Consider the following 22,446-nt stretch of genomic DNA (forward strand, 5'->3'; position numbering starts at 1 on the left):
CTAAAATCAATTTCAAAGATTTTTTTTGAAATCACCTTTTGACAGTTGTGCAACTGTTTGACAGCTCCGCCCAGTACAAACTGCGACGAGGGGTGATTCGACAAATCTCTCCCATACAAACTTCAAATTGATTTTTAATTAGGTTCCCGGACTCCAAAATTCATGAAAATTTGGATTTCGGCTCAGTTTGACATGCAGATTCAGAATATAGAATTATCTCAACACAGTTAAAGAAGCCAATTGTAGCTGGAATCTTGCATGATATCTTTTAGATTCATTCAAACCCATTAAAAAGCACTCGAGTATTTGTTTTGTTTTTTTAAGCCTCGTTCGCATAATGTTTGCTTTTTTGTTTTATTTTACCCTGGAACCCTGTAACCCTGGAAGATAATTTAACAAGATTACTGCTTTTTCTATGGCACTTGTTTTGTTTACAAACAATTGTTTGGAAATCTTGAATGTCTATATGTATAATGGTAAAAAATAAAAATAAAATGATATTTTTGAATTAGGTAATATTTTAGATCTCCGACAACATGTTGACAAATTGTTGGAATAATTTTCATGATATATGGTTAGAACTAAATGTTGTGAAATATTCAAGTTTTAAGACTAAAAATTACCAAAAATTTGTTTTTTTTTATTTTTTTTTTGTTCTAAAGACTTGATGGGCAATTTCTATTAATTTTTTAAAAATTTCACCAGTATAAACAAACTTTTTCAACTTCTACAAGAGCTTCGCAAGTCGTGTTTCGCAAACAAAAAATCTCAAGTTGTAATACCAAAATCTGGAAATATAGACTGTTTCAGAAATTATAAATACACTTTGTTTATTAAACTATATGAACTGTTCTAATTATTTTTACCAACTTCTTTCAGAGTATAGCATATTGTACTCTATATTTTTATATTTCTTTTATATTGTCTTGATATTTTAAAGAACAGCCGAGTTCTCTAACAAATAACATAATTTTTCAAATTTGCATTTGCACAAAGGTGTTTTTTAATGATTTCAACATTTTTTATTAGTAAATACCAAAAATTATCTAAATTTTTATCACATTCGCTTTCTCAACAAGTTGTCTAAAGAATGCCTTGATCAAAATTTGGGAAAAATCGATAAAGGCATTTCCACAACATTTTTTCGGAGATCAAGTTTCTTATTTTTTAAGGTTTTCTACGGAAAACAAGAACTACCACACAGTTTCTTAGCTTTCCTGAACGCATTTAATCTTAACAAACTTATTTTTTCAGCTCAGTCGATCCTTCAGATGCCAAAGCTTGTCATACCATAAAAATGAAAGAAGTAAGCAGCAATTAAGACATTCGTTTGCTCAACGTTTGTTGCTACTGGTGTTGTTGAGAAATTTGAAACAAAAAATTTTATATTGAGAAGGCCCGTAATGGTGGTTCTTGATCAAATGTTCCAGTAAAAATTACTCCTACCATTCGAGAAATATCTTTTATTATCAATACAGCAATTTTTATTGTGCTTGGAAATTAAATATTTTGTCAGTGAGATTTTTTTCTTTTCTATTATGCTACATTTTTTGACCACTTTGTGCAACTTCAAATTTTAATCATCTAGTTTACAGAGCCCTATTTTTTAACTTTTACCAGAAACATTAACAAAATTGGTATTATTTGCTTCGTTGGCATGTTTGCCATAAGAGCCAGAAGAAACTTTTTTGGATATTGTGCTCAAATTGAAATGGCAGTTAATCGTTAGTGTATTTATAATTTCTGAAACAGTCTATATCTGTTGAAATATAGATGTTACTACCGGAATTTTAGAATTGATTAATACATATCAATACAGTCCTCCAGTCACATTTCTGTATAAATCTCCTATCATTCAACCGTCCCATTCGTTAAGTACTTACAAATCGCGAGGAAACAAAGCACAGTAGATTTATGTCCAGCCACAGCCGCACAAAATGCAATCAATACAATGCCGGATGAATAATTTATGAGGAAAAAGAGCAGTCGGCATACCCTCGATTCCACGAACTCGGCCTTGTCATAACCCGAGTGAACAAAATCATCACATTCGCACAACCGATCGATTCGATCCACCCCCAAAAACCTCCCCCAACCACCCCATCAAGCACCCCAGGAACTCCGGAATCCCGATTGCGTGTGTGCAATTTTCACATAGTTTCTGTCCGTTGAGTTCCATCCAGTTTCAGAACTCGTTCATTCATAATTTCGGCACCATTCTGTCCAAGGTATCCTTGCGTGTTCACTACTCAATCGCTGTCCTCGACCGAGTCCTTCACGTCCGATACTCACTGCTGAAGTTGTCCCCTTCCACACATACACACACCCCCACCTTATCCAGTCCAACCCGTCGTCCAAAGAAGGGAGCTGTCTGTTCATCAACACATGCTGCGCGGGGCCCATAGACGACCTCCACCTTCCGTCTTCTTTCCACACTTGTGCCACCACACACCTCCTGGTCCGATATTGCAGTCTTTCGTGAGCTCATCGATTAAACAATAATTATAAATATCACGTTATCCTCTCCGTGTGTTATTTTTTCCTTCGTACTGATCGATCACCGTATACACTACATATATTTTTTTGTTGTTCTCTCTATTTTAGTTCGGGCTCGTTTTAACTCACTCACAAACAACATACGGTCGGTCGGTGGGCCGGTCACACGCTGCTGGTGGAGGTGGTCAGGATTTGTACTACTATTAATGAACTGGGCTGTACCGACCGGGTACTCCGCACTATCCAATCAATCAATCAATCCTGGTTCCGGCGTTGCGTGTGTTGTCGTCGAGTTCAGTGCGTATACCGTGTGTAGACTATTCCGGAATTTTAGGATGTGGGGGATTTTGGATAAAAATTACATATTATGTTTATTATAAAAATGTCTCATCGACGATCATGATTTTTTTTTTATCTGTATTAACGAGATTTTTAGTTCTAGGCTAAGTTCATCTCGGAACCCATGTTTTACTTCCCTTCCCAAGGAAAAACTCACATTTTGTGAGTTTGTCGGGAGTGGGATTCGATCCCAGGTCCTCGGCTAAAAAGGCATGCGCTTTAACAATCACACCAGGTCCGCTCCCCACGATCATAATTTAGTTTTGTATTCAAAGAAACTCCAACAAATCATCAACGGAACTTTCTTGTAAACAATACAGATAATAATACATGTAAGCAGTTTGAAGCTTGTAAGTATGATGTAAGCAGGATGAAAACTTCTTAAAAATATGAAATTTGCATCCATAGTGTAACATAAAAATAATGAACCCTATTAACCAAGAAAAAAAACGAACTTTACATGGAACGAAAATTTCATTAGTTGGACGTAAGCATTAGAACAACTTAAACTTACTAGCATTGTACTGGAAGTTACATTTTTCTTGATAAATTAAGAAAATATCGCCAACGCATATGAAATTAAATCTCATCAGACTTAAAACTACGTATTATGAGCTGTAAACTTACATCTCGAAAGACGCTCGTATATGTCAGGTTCAGGAAACCTAAAATTGTTTTTCTAAAGGGTAAGTGTACCAGTTATCGCCATAGGGGCCATAGTGGTAAATTAGAAAGCTTTGACTTATTACGAAAGTTTTAGTAACAAGAATTATAATGTATCTTGTCATTAACACTCCTGAAATGATGCATTTTTTTTAATTATCTCAAATAACCACTATGGCGATAACTGGTACACTCAGCCTAGACAAGGATAGCAGCTATTCTTCTTCTTCTTCTTGGCGTAACGTCCTCACTGGGGCAATGCCTGCTTCTCAGCTGTTCTATGAGCACTTCCACAGTTATTAACTGAGAGCTTCCTCTGCCAATGACCATTTTGCATGTGTATATCGTGTGGCAGGCACGACGATACTCTATGCCCAAGGAAGTCAAGGAAATTTCCTTTACGAAAAGATCCTGGACCGACAGAGAATCGAACCCGTCACCCTCAGCATGGTCATGCTGAATAACCGTGCGTTTACCGCCTCGGCTATATGGGCCCTTGGGATAGCACCTATGAAGTCAGTAAATTTGCTAGAACAAACATTATAAATCAATGTTACTATTTCGTGAGAAATGTCAGACGACAAAATGTTTTGCTTTGGATTATATTTGAATGATTTTTTTTTCAGCATTTGCTCTAGTAATTATATCCCAAGTAGTGTGCCTGTACCAGTTATCGCACCACCTAAGAAAAACCATTTCTACAAAAATAAGAAGAACACCAACGAATGTAAACAATAAGTCAAATGATTGATTAGTTTTCATACTTTACAGGAAAAATATAGAAACGAAGCCAAAACTACTTTTAGTATTTATTACGGCGTGTGCCAATGATAGGAACCCTGTACCAGTTATGGACACATTTGTTAATTTGGGTTCCACTTCGCACTATTTACATGCATTCCTTATGGGAGTTGCCATAACTGGTACACTATGGCGAAATAGGGTGCAAGGAGGCCGAAAAGTTAAGGAAAATGATTTATATCTACCATAATTTGAGCAAATTGTGAAGTTTGAATGATTGCAATCATCATTTGTGATCGTGATCTGTTGTTCACGATTTTTTTCTTGTTGATTTGTATCTTTAAAGGGTGAAAATCAACTATGGCGAATTTGAGGTACTATAGCCATAACTGGTACAATGAGCCTAGCACATATGTCACACAAGAGTCACAACAGCGCAAGTTTTGGTTCTAAATGAGTCAATCGGGGTTCTGAGGGAACAAAAAAGAAGAACCCATAGCTAAGAATTCTATCGGTTCTTCTTTTTTGTTCTCTCAGAATGTTCCATCTGATGTTGAAACATCAAATGAAATTTTATAAAAGCTTTTTTGGAAATATCCTGACTCAAACTCCTGTGAAAATTCCAGGAGAAACTTTAGAAGGCAACTCAAGGAAATTTTTTAAAGAAATTTTAGGAGAAAATTCGAAAAAAAAAGAAATTTCCTAAAGAAAATTTGTAAACAAGCTCCAGTGGAAATCCCAGAAATAACTCCTGTCTATACTCTGGGAGAACTTTCGGGAAGATCTCTTGGGGAAGTCCCAAAAGGAATACTGGAAGGAATCACGGAAAATCTACAAGAGGAATCCCGAGAGAACCTCTAGGAGAAATTCCGCGACAACATCCGAGGGATATTCTGAGGGATAAATAATGTGAGAAATTTCACATAAATTTCTTTGGGGAAAACGTAGAAGGAACTCCAGGAAAAATCCCTCGAGGGAGTATGGGGGCAAAACCGAGAAAATCTATGGAGAAAATTCTGGAAAAAAAAGTTCTGTGAAAATCCTTGTGAAAAATTACAGGAAAATTGGTCGGAGTTCAGGAGTACTGGATGATTCTCAAGAAAGAGTTCCGGAAAGAAGTATTCATAATGCTGGTAGGAATCCGCAAGAATCCTTGGGAAGAATTCAACATAGAGTATAAAAAATGATGTGAAATAATACGGAAGGACTCGTCCGCATTCCTAGAAGACATTTCAAGAGATACATCTAAAGAAGCTGCAGAAAGAAACTCTGACGGAAATTATGGAAAAAAAACCATATAGCAGAATTTTTATATGAATTTTATCTTCCAGATTGAGCTGTGCCCACATGAAATTTGCTGCATCTTTGTCGGAAATGTCTGTTAAATCTAGCAGCATTCGACTCGTTCTTCTTGATTTAGCTTGCTTTTCGTATAATCATCCGGAGGAATCATCAACGTCTGCACGGAACCACGTGCTTCTAATAAGAACCTTCAGCATTACGAGAAAAATATTTGATTTTACAGATCTTAACCTTCCTAATGCATCACGTTGGCAACAACTCGCTGACGTAGTACACTGTTTAGGTTTAGGTTTAGGTTTGGGTCATAAATGACCCTAATGCAGAAGAAGGGTTAAGCATGTAGTAAAAGCTCACGTTCGAAAGAAGTAAATACTACACACGAAAACTTTTTGATTTATAGGGGAAGGTGGAGTAATATGCACCTCCCTAAGTAAACGTGGCCCTATAGCTAAGATTAAGATGATTTTATGGGTGTCTTGCGTTTTGAAAGTTAGTTTACTTATTCGACAAAGAGACGCCAACTTTTGGTCTGCGACAATTTTACCGAATCAAATAAACAATTTAAAAAAATGTTACGTTTTGGATGCTGAAAAACTGTTGGTGACAAAACGCACCTTGAGGTGGGGCAATATGACCTCTGGCATTTTCCGTTTTGAATTTTAATGAAATACCAGGCGCCTCCATCTTACTATTTACGTCAGCAAATTTAAGGAGTAGGATGCGGATGGCAGTTAATAGGTTGATTCCATATAATCAGCGCGCAATTGCTTAAATTGTGTGCGCTTAAAATTAGACAACCTTTCCAAATGTGGAAAATCATCGTTTTCCACGCTTTCCATTTGAATATTTTTTGCATTCTTGGGCTTGTTCGGCTCAGTTTTACGTCTAGTTTGCTTGCATCGAATGGAACTTCACTTATATAATGGAATAGCGTGAGGGGGTTTTGCCCCGGAGGTGCGTATTACCCCAGATTACCCTACCAACAATGAAGTAAACCCTGGGGAATTTTCTTCGTTATTCTTGCATTGGGTTACAATAACATAGCTGTGGGGCTGTCGTGACTCATCTGTGACATATGTACCGCATAGGTTGCTGAAAATTCAAATTAAAGAACAGGGGTTTTTAGATGGTTCACCGCAATACACTTGGCGCAACTAAGAAAATTTGATATGTCCACCAAGGCACTTCCAATGTTTCAGTGCTGAAAAAGTTCACATCATTAACCCTAGTCATACATTGCGACACTACATCAGTGTGGGGACAAATTTTCTGCAAGAATCATATCAGTCATCTAAGGATTTGAAGATTTGAGAGGGTACTGAATGCAGTATGTTCTCAGCATCTCCCGTTCGGAGAAAGAAACGGCACAGATTAAATGCCCTGTTATGGTAAGCTACCAAAGACTTTACAGGGAATTTACTCTTAATTCTATAAAAAAAAACTACCTCAGATCAGCACATTAACTCTCCAGGAAATCTGAGTGCAATATTGCCAATAATCGTAAAAGTTCTGAAGAAGACAATGTCTACAATCTAGCACGGAACTGGCCAAAGAACTTTTTAGAGAATACAGTACTGGTCCATATAGCCGATGCGATAAGCGCACGGATATTCAGCTGGACCATGCTGAGGGTGACACGATATTCACATGTAAAATGGTCACTGGCAGGGGAAGCTCTCAGTTAATAACTGTGGAAGTGCTCATAGCGCGCTGAGAAGCCGAATTTGGAAATAATACATTTGTTTAGAAGTTCCTAGCACTTGTCTGACATACTGGACAATTTATTTTATTCGAAATTGTCCTCCCAACTTAACAACCCATGATTGTCTGTTTCTCAATTTCTGCTTAGGCTAACCAAGCCAAGTAGAAATTACAACGTTCGATCGCTTTAACATTCATGCACACAACAGAAACACGCCCCAACAAACATGTTTTTTGTATAGGAGTGGAACAAACCACTCTTAAGCAAACTTTAGCTTAAGAAACTGTTATTCAGCTAGTTCTGTTTCTTAACGTTTTAACCTACTTTTTTATTTATTCGGTCATCATCAGAAAAAATCCGCCGCCCGTTTATTCTCTAAAAAAGAGCATTGCCTTGAAAGACGAACGGACGGCGGAATTTTTCTGATGACCGAAAAAAAAAATTAAAAAAAAGTAGGTTGAAACGTTAAATGGGTTAAATGACATTCAACATCACCGAGAAAACCCAATTAAAACCAACAAAAAAAAACAAGTACAATGATGCACTATGCCCAGGGCATAGTGGCACAAATTTCCCGAATGGAGGAGAACGTGCTCCTAGAGCCGACCTACTGATGCCCAGGGAGAAGGGTGGCTCACACTTATATGAAAAACAAATTTTTTGAAAAATGCCAAGTCTTACCTTCTCAATTGGTTGTTTTGGACTCCCAGAAGCTACGTTCAAAATTTGAGCAAAATTGATTAAGCCTAAGGGGGCGCTCAAAGTGCTCGAAGTTTGTATGGGAAAACGTGGCCAAATGTATGCAGAAGCTTTAAGTTTTGGATTTTTGCCGCTAAATGGCGCTGTTAGCGTTAAATGATAAAAACCCTTTGGTATTATTGTAGGTGACTATATGCCAAACAACTTTGTTGAATACCGTAAAGTGTTACGAAGCCTGTTGAACAAGTTATACCCTAGGTAAAGTGGAGTGAGGCATTATGGTTGTTTTTCCAGTACTTGTATAGGAATAATATCAATAATGGAATCTCAATACTTCGTCTCACTTTGCCTAGGGTATAACTTTTTTCACAGGCGTCAGATCACTTTGCGGTCTTTGACAAAGATGTATGGTATATAGTCAGTCACCTACAATAATACCAAAGGGTTTTACCATTAAGCGCTTAAGGCGCCCCCTAGCGACAAAAATCGAAAACTTAAGATTTCTACATACATTTGGCCACGTTTTCTAATACAAACTTCAAGCACTTTTCGCGCCCCCTTAGACTTAATCGATTTTGCTCAAATTTTTAACGTAGCTTCTTGAAGTCCAAAATAATCGATTCAGGAGGTAAGACTTGACATTTTTCAAAAAAAATTGTTTTGCATATAAGCGTGGGCCACCCTACCAGGGAGTCAAGAAGGTTTTCCCGACCAGAACGGGAATCGAACCCGCCGTCTCCGGATTGGAGATCCATAACCTTAAGCACTAGGCTAACTGGAGAAACCTTACTTATTATCTTTGAGGAAAAAGGTTACTGAAAGCTAATGAAAAGTAGGTTATATTACCGATCTCATCTTAAAATTTGGTCGACACAATTGCCAGCGCAAATGTCGCAAGTTAAAATTTATTTTTTGAGAAGTGCTTAAGTTTACAAAAAAATTGGAAAGGTTTCGCCTGATTTAGGTGAAATATTCAAATTTCCCCTAACTAATCACCATATCGGGCGTAAACGAAAAATACGTAGAAATTGTTCAAAAAAAATGATAAAGCATGTGTTTTAAAGTAAAAAAGTACAGTTTGCCAATACTTAAATATAATACTGCAGTTAAGGCGAAACTGGAAGCATTTCCTCACTTTTTGGTTTTTGATTTTTAATTGAATAACGAAGCAATATTTTCAAAATCGGTTTCGTGCACATATAGAGTATGGACCAAGGTATCTCCTGATTTTTTTTTTGTAGTGGAAAATGTTTTTCGTTTTTGGGTAACTCTCGCTGAGACCGTCCCACTATTTACACCATGTCTTCAAAAATGTTTAAGGTGGCGATTTTCTGAAAGTCCTCCCCAAAAAAGTAAGGAAAATGCATTTGGTTAATCAAATTGGTGGACCCCCCGTTAGTTAGAGCCACAAGCATTTTGGCGGACCCCTCGATTTTTGTCAATTGTTGGTTCATTTAAACCGTTATAACTAGAAAGTTTCGCCAGAAACCAGCTAAAAACTATAGGTTGTTGAAAAGAGAGAAGATAGGGCTACTATTTACAGTTATAAAAAGTTGGGTCGGCCATATTGATTTTGGCCGCCATCTTGGATTATTAAACCAAAACTGTTTTTTCACCATGTTGGCAACCACCGATTTTCAAAATTTTTGCGTCAATCGAAAGCGGTGACATATTTACACAACATATCAAAAATTTAGAGATATATCTTTTTCCTATCGGAAGTTATCTGCACTTTTGTGAATCATGCCACTTTTGCGCACTGGGCCAGGTGCCGATTGTTTACATAAATGCAGCGTTATTTCACAGTGTTTACGAACATTTATTCTAAATCTGAATCCACTAATGAAAAGTTGAAAGTTTCAGCTTTTCAAAACACCAAAAAAGTTTAAAAAGCAATGCCCGCATCGTTGAGAAACAGTTAAAAATGAGAACGATCCTCCGATTTGCACTAATTTTGCTGCAGGTGCGTTTGTGTATACAAGCAGGCGCCAACTTTGATGCTGTTGCGTGTCATTGCCGGTGCGCATGGAAATGTATGGAGAAAGCCTTTCATGATTTACAAAAGTGCAGATAACTTTTGATAGGAAAAAGATACATCTCTAAATTTTCGATATGTTGTGTAAAAATGTCGCAGCTTTCGATTGACGCAAGAAATTTGAAAATCGGTGGTTGCCAACATGGTGAAAAAAATGTTTTGGCACATAAATTCAAGATGGCGGCCGAAATCAATATGGCCGACCAAACTTTTTATAACTGCAAAGAGTACCTCTATCTTTTCTCTTCCCAACAACCTATAGTTTTAAAGTGGTTTCTGGCGAAACTTTCGAGTTATAACGGTTCAAATGAGCCAACAATTGACCAAAATCGAGGGGTTCACCGAAATGCTTGTGGCTTTAACTAACGGGGGGTCCACCAATTTGATTAACCAAATGCATTTTCCTTACTTTTTTGGGGAGGACTTTCAGAAAATCGGCACCTTAAACATTTTTGAAGACATGGTGTAAATAGTGGGACGGTCTCAGCGAGAGTTACCCTTTTACAGAAATCATTTTTGAACAAAATTTCACAAAAAATGGTTTCAAACCGATAGATTTGTATTTTTGTTCAGGGTTAGATACTGTACGTGCCTATCTCTATACAAAATTTCAAATCAATCGGTTTGAAATTGACTTAGTTATAGCGGCAAGTGCCCAAAATAGGTACACCTGCCCAAATGGTACAAGACGCTATTGCTTCGTTATTTAATAAAAAAGATCAAAAAACGAAAAAATGAGAAAATGCTTCCAGTTTCGCCTTAAGCTTTGAACCTTGTTCTAAAACAAAACAAAAAAATTTAATTTCAAGTAAAATTTTGCAGTACCAAACTACAAAACCAGGATTATCTCAGAATACCGTATTCGTAATGCAAATTTACAAGAAGTTTCAAAATATGATTTCTGCAAGCATTATTTAGGGAATGTTCATAAGCTACGTAGATTCTGAGGAGGGGGGAGGGGGGGGGGGGTTTGGCCAAAGTCTACGCTCCATATAAATTTCGAAAATTTTGTATGGGCGAAAGTCTACGAGAGGGGAGGGGGAGGTCTGAGATTGCCAAAATTGAGTCTACGTAGTATATGGACAGCGCCTTATTCAAGTAGAATCCAAGGGGAACTTTCATTTCTTTGCTGAGCTTAGAGGGGCCCGGCAGCCTTTCCTTACACGAATAATAATTTTCCAATTCAAAATTACCAAAATAGAAAATTTCAACAAAAACATTTTCAAAATAAATAAAAACAAAAATACAGACAACTTTCGTTCGTTGCACTAAGCTTTTATCCTAGCTAGTGAAAGACTGTCACTAACTGGGTTGAGTTTTCAGCTGTCAAAAAAACCTTTAACAATTGGAATTCAGGGCTACCAACCTCGACAAATCATGGCTTCACGTCAAAAAGTGACTTTATTTTTTTTTTTAACGATGAAAAACATACATCACCTAGACGTGTGTAAAAATTCTACTCAATTGGTATAAAGATGAGTTATAGCAAAAAAATGTTCAAAATAGGACCCCCATGTTCAAGTGGTTCCACACCCTATTTGCCAACTTTATCTGCATACGTTTTATCGACCGTAAAGAGTGATATTTGATTATTTCTAAAGTGCGATTAAAACATATTGGAACTCATGTAAGTAGCTGTATGAAACGATAGAGTTGACAAATTACATAATTCTTGAATAGATCAACCACGTTATTCAAAATTTATTTAAAAAAAATGATTAACGAAAAAATCTTCGTGCGATTATCATTTATCAAAAAAATGAACAAATAAAAAATAATAACTTTAAGCTTCAGCTATTTTTTTATTAGCACAATCGCTGATTGATACTAGTTTTTGATCATATTGGCAAGGCCATTTCTGCAAAATTGATTCGCAAAAAAAAAGATTCAGGATTATTTTTATCGATTTATGATAGAATATTAATCAAGATTACTTAGTTCTTCTTCTTCTTTTTCTTCTTTTTTTTTGTCTTTATCATAGACCCCCAGGCTGAAGGGCTGGTTCGTCTCTTTTCTTTTTCTTCTTCTTCTGGTACAACTAGCTCTTAGTGTTCACCATGGACTTCACCAGTTATTAACTCTTCCCCAAAACTATGTAAGCTGCTAGTACCTTTAACATATTATAATACAAATGAAGATGAACTAATCGATCTATTCTGCATTCATATTGGGTTGGAGCTCTAGTTTGCTCTCAAAGAATTTTGCTCTTATCTAGTCCTTTTACACGTACAACATTAAGTGTTTTAGGGGTAAGTTTGCCACAAAGGATCGGCTTATTGGACGCAGTGGCTCCCCCAACTACAGGGTATAGGGAAAAAGGGGGTAAGTAGTACAGTCCTCAAGATATAATCTAAGGCCCTGTTTTGAATTGTTGATAAGAAATAGAAAAATCACTAAAATTCAAATGCTTTGCGTTGTAGTGAACCAATTTCAAATCTTTTAGCATAGATAGTAAGTTGAATATAATACATTACAATCATCCGAACACAATTTTTGATAATATTGTTGTAAGTTTTGTTCCCAAGTAACCACGGTGCTGAAGCCTTATTGCATGCAGATATACGGTGTATTTAGAGCAATCATTGCTTTGCATGAACACTTAAGGTTGATATAAAGTGGAAATGGCAATTATGCGACTGATTCAAGATTATACCAGTATGATCGTAATTTGATTCTATAATTGTCCATTTTCACTTTAAATCAACCTTAAGTTTGCTCGCAAAGTAATGATAGCTCTAAATACACCGTATATCCCTTTCGTGACGAACCAGCACAATCTTGCTGTTTTTCGGCATTGGTTTTACACATTTTTTTCAATTGTTTTTTCCTCAAAATATGTGATGTAAATAATTTTTATGATCGAGTTATTACTCTAACTTGTATTTCTGAGCCTCAGCTTTGATTGGAATTATTTATAAAAACCCTAATTAATCCACCTAGCGGTGATGGTGCCTTTCTCGTTCTTTAAAATATCCTTTCAACAAAACTCGAGCGACATGTAGATGACATTGACATAAATACAATATGAAAACTGCTTGCTAAATCTACTCAATATGGATACATTTTATATTAACATAAACATCCAATATTCAGAAAATATAAGACAACGATCCAAAACTCAAACCAAACTAGTGTCATGAAGCCGCAAAATTTTGAAACGTCATTTTAGATTTTCCGGTCATTATTTTATGACTCCGGATATCTACCCCAACTAAACTAACCGCCATCTTGAACATTGAGACACCATCTTGGATGTTCTGGTATTCATTTTTGGACTCTGCACCTAAAATTACATAAAATAGTCGCCATATTGAATTTTGGCATCTCGTTTATGTTTTTCTGGTTACCAGTTTTGGGCGAAGACCGGCATTCTTCTCCATTCAAACTACAGGGGATAGACAAAATGATCGGGACAGGCAAAATTTTCACTTTCCAAAAAATGTTCAACTAGCTGTAACTTTTCGAAAAGTACATCAAATATTCTCAAATTTTTACTGTAAATTCTTCAACTAGTAGTGTATCAGTGGACAAAATTTGGAAATGATCGGACAATCTTCACGAAGTTATGAAGATTTTTGGAAAAGATAAAATTATCCGATAGCCAACTTTGAGCTGTTATATCTCCGGATTCAATGAGCCGATTGCAATGAAATTTTGACCATTCATGACTTATATAATGAACCCTGGAAAACATTTGACTTAACTTGAAATTTTTAACAAGCGAAAAAGTTATAGCGATTTTGTTTTTTTTCACGATTTTTTAGTAAATTGGTCTATTTTTAATATGCATCCCATTACTTTTTCAATTGATTGGTGGCTATGTTGTTACTTTCCTTCAAAACGCATTTATATATAGGTCAATTAGAGGGAAACTAAATGAACTATAATTTGCATCTTGAATTTTGTAACGATGTTGATGTTTTGGATAATTTGTTGTTTTATTAGAAAAATAATCCAATCGTTGTAATTTTCTTCCGTGTTAAGAATATTAAGTTAAGTTAATGGTTTTTCATAGCTCATTATATAAGTCTTAAATGGTAAAAATTTCATTGCATTCGGTTCATTGACTCCGGAGATATAACAGCTCAAAGTTGGCTGTGGGATAATTTTATCTTTTTCGAAAATTTTTATTGCTTCGTGAAGAATTGTCCAATCTTTTCCAAATTTTGTCCATTGATACACAACTAGTTGAAGAACCTACAGTAAAAATTTGAGAATATTTGATGCACTTTTCGAAAAGTTACAGCTAATTGAACATTTTTTGAGAAGTGAAAATTTTGCCTATCCCGATCATTTTGTCTATCCCCTGTATAGTCATATTGCAGACCTTGTGAAACAACGCACAGCTTGGGTTTTCTGATTACAAATTTTGAATTCTGGACATATTTTCATACAAAATATGCCCATAATGCAAGAATTAAAAATCCTATAAAATAGGCACTAACTTGAACACTGGGCCATTATCTTGGACTTTGGACCGCTATTTTGGATACTCTGGTGGACTCCAAACAAATTTCCCATACCAAATACACTTATTTTACATAGTTTTAGAGCTCAAAATTCCTTAAAACAGCCACCATCCTCTGTTTACGCGATCAAATTCTTATTTTTCCATTCAACGTTGACCAATCCTGCTATAACTTTACACCTTAGGAATCTGAAATGGTACGATTTGATGAGATCGCTTTAGTTTTGTCTATATTTTGTTCTCATATATGAGAACTTAGACCTATTCGTCACTGTTGTTCATACCTAATGTTTATCAGGCCATTAAACAAAGTCACGATTTAATTTTTCACATGAACGTTGGTTCTGCTACACAACAGCTAGTCTCTAATGTGATCTAAGGCTATTTTCTTGCTAACCGTTCATTAGATTATCAAAAAATAAGCGATCTGATGTGTCGTATGTATGGGTTTGGTTCATTTTTATATTTGGTAATTTCCGGTGGGATAGCCGGATCTGATTCCATGAGTCATGGACCATGACACTACCGGTTGTCCCAATTATGGTCTGAGAATATTTTATTGCTATTTATTCACCTTTACCTAATCACCGCGATTTGATATATACAGGGGATGGCCAAAATGTTTGCGATAGGCAACTTTTTTTTCTCTCACAAAAAAGTTCAACATACTATAAATTTTCATAGAGCGCATCAAAAAATCTCAAATTTTGACTGTTTGTCAGCCTATTATATGTGCATCATTGGTACAAATTTGGGCTCGATTGATTAATATTTCACAAAGTTAGAACCGTTCGGATAAAACACCTTTTTTTAGACAACTCATTTTTGACCTGTCATATCTCGGAAACCAGTGAACCGAATGGAATGAAATTTTGAACGTACACTGACAATATGTAAATGCTTCACAATCTATTAAAACATAGGTCCTTTGTAAACGTTGAAAAAAGTTATCATGGATTGACACTTTTTGGATTTTTCTCGAAAAAATGTAATTTTTTTATATCAATGGCAATAAATTTTAGTGCTGATATCCAAAGATTTTCCACTTTTGTTCTCAAATTATCTCTAATCAGATATATTAGAGCCTATTTAGATTAAAGGAAGAACACATTTAATAATTTGTGTGTGGTATTGTAAATTTTACTTATTTTCCTCTATATGGGTAAAAATTTCAACTCGGTATAACTTAATTCTCCGTGAGAAAATATTACATTTTATAACGTCGTATTAAGTATCAATATATTGTTGATAAACGTTAAAAAAATCATTCAATTCGGTTCACTGGTTTCCGAGATATGACAGTTCAAAAAATAGTTGTCTAAAAAATAGTGTTTTACTCGAACGGTTCTAACTTCGCGAAAAATTAATCAATCGAGCCCAAATTTGTACCAATGATGCACATATAATAGGTTGACAAACAGTCAAAATTTGAGATTTTTTGATGCACTCTATGAAAAGTTACTGCATGTTGAATTTTTTTGTGGGAGAAAAAAAGTTGCCTATCCCAAACATTTTGGCCATCCCCTGTATGAATGGGTTTGCTTCACTTTTACTTCTAACCACTTTCGAAGCCACAGCTGAACCCGCAACACTACCGGGAATCTAATGTGGTCTGACCCTATTTTTCCATCAGGTTGTCGATAAGTCGTGATCAGTCTTCGTTCTACTGCTCGTGTTGTGTGTAGGTAAGAGGTAACGATAGCGCACGAATGTAACAAAGCCGACTGACACCCGACTGCGGCAACGAAATGAAGGTAGTAAAAAGTGTCGAATGTTTACAAGACTGGTCGTGATTTGATGTACCGCATCCATGGGTTTGGTTAAATTTTACATTTTACTACCCGGATCTGATTCCGGGTAACTACCGGCTGAACCAAATATGGTCTAACATTATTGTCTTGTTAACTGCTCATCGGTTAACCAAAAACGCTGCAAATTGAAGGTGTCACATGCAGGGTTTGACAATTTCGACGGGGCTCTCTGAACCAATTCCGGACCACTACCAGTTACGTAAGGCTATTTTCTAGCTAACTGTTCATCAGGTTATCGCAAAAGCCACGATTTGATGTGTCACATGCCTGGATTTGGTTCACTTTTACATTTGGCCTCTTCCGGCCACTCAAAACCGATTCCGAAACACTTGCTGACCGTTCATTAGGTAATCTAAAAAGCCGCTATTTGATGTGACGCATGTACGGGTTTGTTTCTCTTTCAGATTTAACCACTTTGGCGGGAACCCCGGAACGGGTTCCGGAACACTACTGGTTCAGATATAATCTGAGATGGTTTTCCTGCTCATTGTCCATCAGGTCATCGAAAATGCCGTGGTTTGATGTGTCGCATGTATGGATTTGGTTCAATTGTATATTTGGCCACTTCCAGCGGGACGCCTAGAACCGGTTCCGGAACACTACCGGTTCAGGTATGGTCTGAGATGATTTTCCTGCTCATTATCCATCAGGTCATCGAAAATGCCGTGGTTTGATGTGCCGCATGCATGGGTTTGGTTCAATTGTATATTTGGCCACTTCCAGCGGGACGCCTAGAACCGGTTTCGGAACACTACCGGTTCAGATATGATCTGAGACTATTTTTCTGCTTACCGCTCATCAGGTTATCGAAAATGCCGTGGTTTGATGTGTCGCATGCATATGGGTTTGGTTCAATTGTATATTTGGCCACTTCCAGCGGGACGACAAGAATCGGTTCCGGAACACTACCGGTTCAGATATGGTCTTAGACTATTTTTCTGCTTACCGCTCATCAGGTTATCGAAAATGCCGTGGTTTGATGTGTCGCATGCATAGGTTTGATGCATTTTCATATCTGGTCCTTTCCTGGGGTACCGTTCCGGAACACCTACATGGCCATATCTCCGGAACGGCTGAACCGATCCGAACCATTTTCAATAGGAAACAATGGGACCAGATTCCGCGTCGAATGAACCGTCGGTCATTGAAATCGGATGAGGTTTACTGCCAAAAAGTGATGTGAGTTTTTTTGTACACACACATACACACACACACACATACACACACACACACACACACACACACACACACACACACACACATACACACACACAGACATCACCTCAATTCGTCGAGCTGAGTCGATTGGTATATACGACTTGACCCCTCCGGAGGCTCTATCAAATTTTCGTTTTTGGAGTGAACATATAGCCTTTCGGTACACCTTGGTGTACGAGAAAGGCAAAAACGCCACGAAAAGTTAAACAAAAAGTAAACAATCACCCTAGAAGTTGAAAAAATTTTATCCGTCGTATTTTTATAAATATTTGTTTAATCCAGGTATGCAGAGATAAAAATCGATAGAAAAAGAGTAGTTCTGCAAAACGGCGAAGAAAAAGTGGCGCTTTGTAGAAAAGCACAAGATTTCGGGGGGGTTAAAGTGGGACCAGCACAATTGCGCTGTTCCGTCCCCAAGGCGGTCCAAGTCCCATCGGTAATTGCCTATTCTTAGGCGTTTTATGGTATAGAAGATTGATTTTAATCATTAAATCATTACAAAGTGTTAGTTTGTAAAAAAAATAGACGTATAATTTCAACTCAAGGAACACGATATCAGCTTGTACGAGTTTTTTAAGGAACTTTGAATACTTGGGTGAAAAATATTACTTCATAGTATCGAAACCATGAATTAGATTGGAACAGGGATTTGCTGTTCTTATTATCTTCTTTTTATTCACTTCTATGATTTGAATACCCTGTCAAGCTGATCTCGTGTTCCTAGATTTAAAGTTATACGTCTAAATTTCTACAAACTAACACTTTGCAGTGATTTAATAATTACAATAAATCTTCTGTATCAAAAAACGCCTAAAAGTAGGCAATTTTTAGCAATTACTTAGAGAACATCGACCGGCTTGAGGACGGACCAGCACAATTGTGCTGGTCATAATTTGACCCCAAAAAGTGCATAGGTGGATAAAGTAGCCGAAGTAAAGAAAGTTTTATTCTAGAGGACGTTAAGTTTATAAGAGAAAATTTAAGATAATCATTCTTTTATGGTCCGTCACGAAAGGGATATCAGCATGCAATAAGGCTTCAGCATCGTGGTTACTTGGGTTACTATTCACTTTTACCTCCATATTTTTTTTACTGTTGGTTACCACGCAACGCAACGCAACGCATATATTTTTTTACTGTTGGTGGTGTATTGAAAATTTCAATAAGTTAAGATGGACACTTCAGCATAGAGCATTTCATTGCAGAAACGGAGAATTAATCATCTCAAAGTTCAAAAATGCTAAAGACTAGTATTATTTACTACTTACTATATTTGGAAAGAAGTTTGCAAACTAATATTCCCTACGAAATCCCCAGGACACAAACTTTCCGGAACAGTCTACACTTGGTGCTTTATCGCCGCTGCTTAATCAACACACGTCAGCTGAAAACAATCATCACAAAAAAACAGACCGCAACAAACGTTCATCGCCGTAACTCACTGAAAATGAAAGCAATTTTCCTTCCCGCGGATCAAATCCACTGATCTCGAGTGGAAAATATCCCGCTAATCCTCCCTTCACTCGCGAGATACGGTATTAGAACCAACCGAGCGCGCGGTGTGCGGTGTGACTGCTGCAGCTGCTACAGGTGAGATAATAAAAGTAAGCTTTTCCGCGATGGCAGCAAGATTTATGCACTCTCACGCATTCATCAGCTCAATCCATCCGCCAAAGCTTTTTTCCAAACCCCCACGCGCGAACACCGACTATGATGATGGTGATGGTTGACACACTGCTGACTGATGATTACCTTTCTTTCCGAAACAGGCGCACTTTTTTCTTCTCTCCGTTTCAGGACGATAAGCTCACGCTTTGACACCTTCCCAAATTCACACCTTCGACTGCAGCAATGCGGGCAGGACCCTGAAGTCGCCCAAACACCCCAGAATTCAGAACTCGGACTAACCGAATCTAGCAAATCACTCGCACCAGGAGCTTTTACAACACTGGGTGTTCACTAACTGTTTGGCCGTATGTACCTACTACAATGGCATACTTTGGGTTGGACAATACGGCAACTACGACGGCGGCGACGGCGGATCGACCGGTTCGAACGATACGGATTCCACTCAGAGACTAAAAATAAAGAAAATTCAATTCAACCAGTCAGGTCCAGGTCTCGGTCTCGGTACCCGATCCAACCCCGTGTAGAGGTAGGTACGCGCGCGGCCCCGATTGTGTGTGAGCTACCAGGCAGCGCCACCAGTCAGTATCAGAATCACAAGAGCAGCAGCTGAGCCAGAGCCAGAGCCGGAGACGGAGCTGGAACCGGAGCGGAGAGAACATAAACGTGCAAATCCGCGGCGCAAGGTAACGACGACGACGATGAGAGCGAGAGTGGATCCAACCAAGCAACCCCCCAACAGCCAGCAGCGATCCGGCTGATATGATGGTGATGCGCTGGAGAAGAGAAAAAAATGCGGGTTTCCTTGTGTTCACGAACCTGTACGTGTGATAGCACGGTATATCGTGAGTGCATTGGGTTGGGTGGTAAGCAGTACGCACTCTGTTTCGACGGTGAAACGGAACGGTGCGTTGTTGCTGTCCTATCCCTCCGTTCGGATAGGAACAGTAGGGTGGGCCATAAATGGTGGAGGCATAATCTTAAACACTTTTCTTTTAGCTGATTATCTAAGGTACAATGGTTTATAGTTTTGTCAGTCTGAAGCCTTGAAAATAGATTACACCATGCGACGTATAAACTTGAGTTTTATGCCTTAGCTGGTTAAACGCCAGACTAGCGTTATGGAGTCGTACTTTCAAGTCTTGGCCGAACGTAAATTTTTCATATCTTTAGTTGTTGATCGTTTATTGATTTTATCTGAAAAGTGGTTAGTTCTATATTACGTCGGGGGTTAGAAATTGTAAAACTAATAAACAATTGTTAAAAGACTTCCCCAATATTTTCACGTTTGCGTCCAATTTCTGTACACTTGCAAATGCTTCAAGACACGGTAGGTGTAGATTTTTGCGTCCTATGCTAGGTCCTAAGCATATTCAATTTAACTTTAGGTAAAACTTGAGAGTAACGTATCATTTTTGTAAGAAAAACCATATTTTTTCACGAAAGTCGGACGATTTCGATATACATTGTCTACTTTCAGACGTTTAATGCGGATCAATATGTGGGTAATTGCACTTTATTCTATTATTATTATTCAGCAGATATAAGAGTTTGGAAATTTATTTCAGATTCACCATCATCAAATGTTTTGAAAACAGTCATGTACATATTCAGGGGAAATAATTTGACACATACTTGCATGTTGGTCAAAAACTTTATCTACTTCGACTTCAGGACGTTCTGAGGATATTATAAATCTCAATATACGTCATAGATCCCTTCTGATTGCATTGCAAATGTCTACGAATGGAACCAGGCAGATATAACGAAAGTAGTATGAATGGTGAATACTGACCACTGTAGAGCCTATAGTTCATGAAGTTCTTAATTTCAGGGTTTTTGGAGGGCCTTCAATATCTGTAATATTTCTAAAAGTCACTCGGTTGCTTTCTGAAGTTCATCCGGATGCTTAGGACAAATAATCTACACCTATGGTGCCTTAAGTCCTTATCAAAGCGCACAGAGTGTATGACTCAAACTTGAAAATGTTGGAGGCCATTAAAAAGTTCTATACCAGTTCTACACTTCTTAACCCCCTGGCTCGACGTAATATACATGGAACTAGCCACTTTTCAGGTGAAATCAGTTCAACTTCAACTAATGAGTCTTTGATATAAGAAAGGATTTGCAAATTTTAGCCTTCCTGACCAGACGTCCACCGTAATAAAACTGTCCTCGAGGCTCCTTTTTTAGGTTCTTAGCATAATAAAACCTACAACTAAACATAAAGTGAACCTCAAAAATTCATTTCAAAACACTGTTTTTTGCGCCTTTGCCAGAGATTTGAAACTTTTAGTAAGCCCCGTGGTCTACGGGTTAGTTATAAAAATGTATTCCTAACCTTCCTAATGCGTTACGCTGGGAACAGCTCGCTGACGTAGTGTACTGTTTGGGTCAAAAATGACCCTAATGTACAAGGAGGACTAATATGCACATTCGTGTGTCATTAAACAAATGCAGTCTTTCTTTTAAGCCTTGAACCTAATACAGTTATAACTTTTATGAATAGTACTATTTAACCGATAAAACTTTATTTTTGGGAATAAAAAAAATATTACATGATATTTTGGATGATTTTGTAAAAAAAAATCTCATTAATACATAAAAACCCAACGAGCAACGCAATATTTCAAAAACTAAGATGTACCTCTTAAGCATGTCTAAAAACAATAGAAGAAATACAAAAATATTAAAAAATTCAACGATTGTTAAACATATTACGAAAACTTCAATATTTTTATAAATTTAAAAACAATGGAATTTAAAAAAAGTAAACTGACAAAACCCTTTTTTTTTACTTTTCGAATATGCATGTTTTTTATTTATTTTTAGTGTAGGTATTATGCACCTACCCTAACTAACCTGAAAAGAACACTAAACTTATTCTAAATGCGTTCAAATTGAGGATAACTTTCATCCAGGTGAAAACAGACTATTATGGCACCACTTTCAGCCGCTCTTCAGTCCTAATGATAGATACGTTACGTATAACCTACAATTAAAATGTGTCGGCCAAACACAGAAACTGAGCATTTCTAGGATACGGAAGCCCAGGTCCTTGGTATTCCTAATTAACCTTCGAGCTGTCGCGTCTTTGACTACCTGCAGCAACGCCGCGCTCACGCTGTGTACCACAAGCGTGCATTTTTCATGGTGCGTGTACTCAGTACACGACGCGACCGCTCCCGGGTTAAGAAACAAAAGTAGGCTCAGTGTACCAGTTATGGCTATAGTACCTCAAATTGGCTACAGTTGATTTTCAACCTTTAACGATGAAAAACAACATGAAATATTGTGTGGATTCAAGATCACACTCACAAAAGATGATTGCAATCATTCAAACTTC

General features: G+C 37.3%; 2 protein-coding genes across 8 annotated transcripts in view; both read right to left on the bottom strand.

Annotated features, from left to right (window-relative positions):
• LOC115270114 (neurocalcin homolog) overlaps positions 1–22,446 on the bottom strand; it is a 579,846-nt gene that overhangs the window by 396,823 nt on the left and 160,577 nt on the right. The gene's annotated exons all lie outside the window — the stretch shown is intronic.
• Positions 1–22,446, bottom strand: part of LOC109400621 (neuronal calcium sensor 2) — a 510,430-nt gene that overhangs the window by 348,517 nt on the left and 139,467 nt on the right. The window contains exon 1 of one of the 5 annotated variants that reach the window (XM_062853216.1): positions 19,227–19,723. The exons of 3 other annotated variants lie outside the window; for them this stretch is intronic. The gene's annotated coding sequence lies outside the window, so the exon portion shown is untranslated. Of the gene's footprint in view, positions 1–19,226; positions 19,724–22,446 lie in introns of those variants that run through there. One more of the 5 variants, XM_062853211.1, reaches the window with a different exon arrangement.

This window comes from Aedes albopictus, chromosome 2 (genome assembly GCF_035046485.1).
Source record: "Aedes albopictus strain Foshan chromosome 2, AalbF5, whole genome shotgun sequence".
In the NCBI taxonomy this organism is placed as follows: domain Eukaryota; kingdom Metazoa; phylum Arthropoda; class Insecta; order Diptera; family Culicidae; genus Aedes; species Aedes albopictus.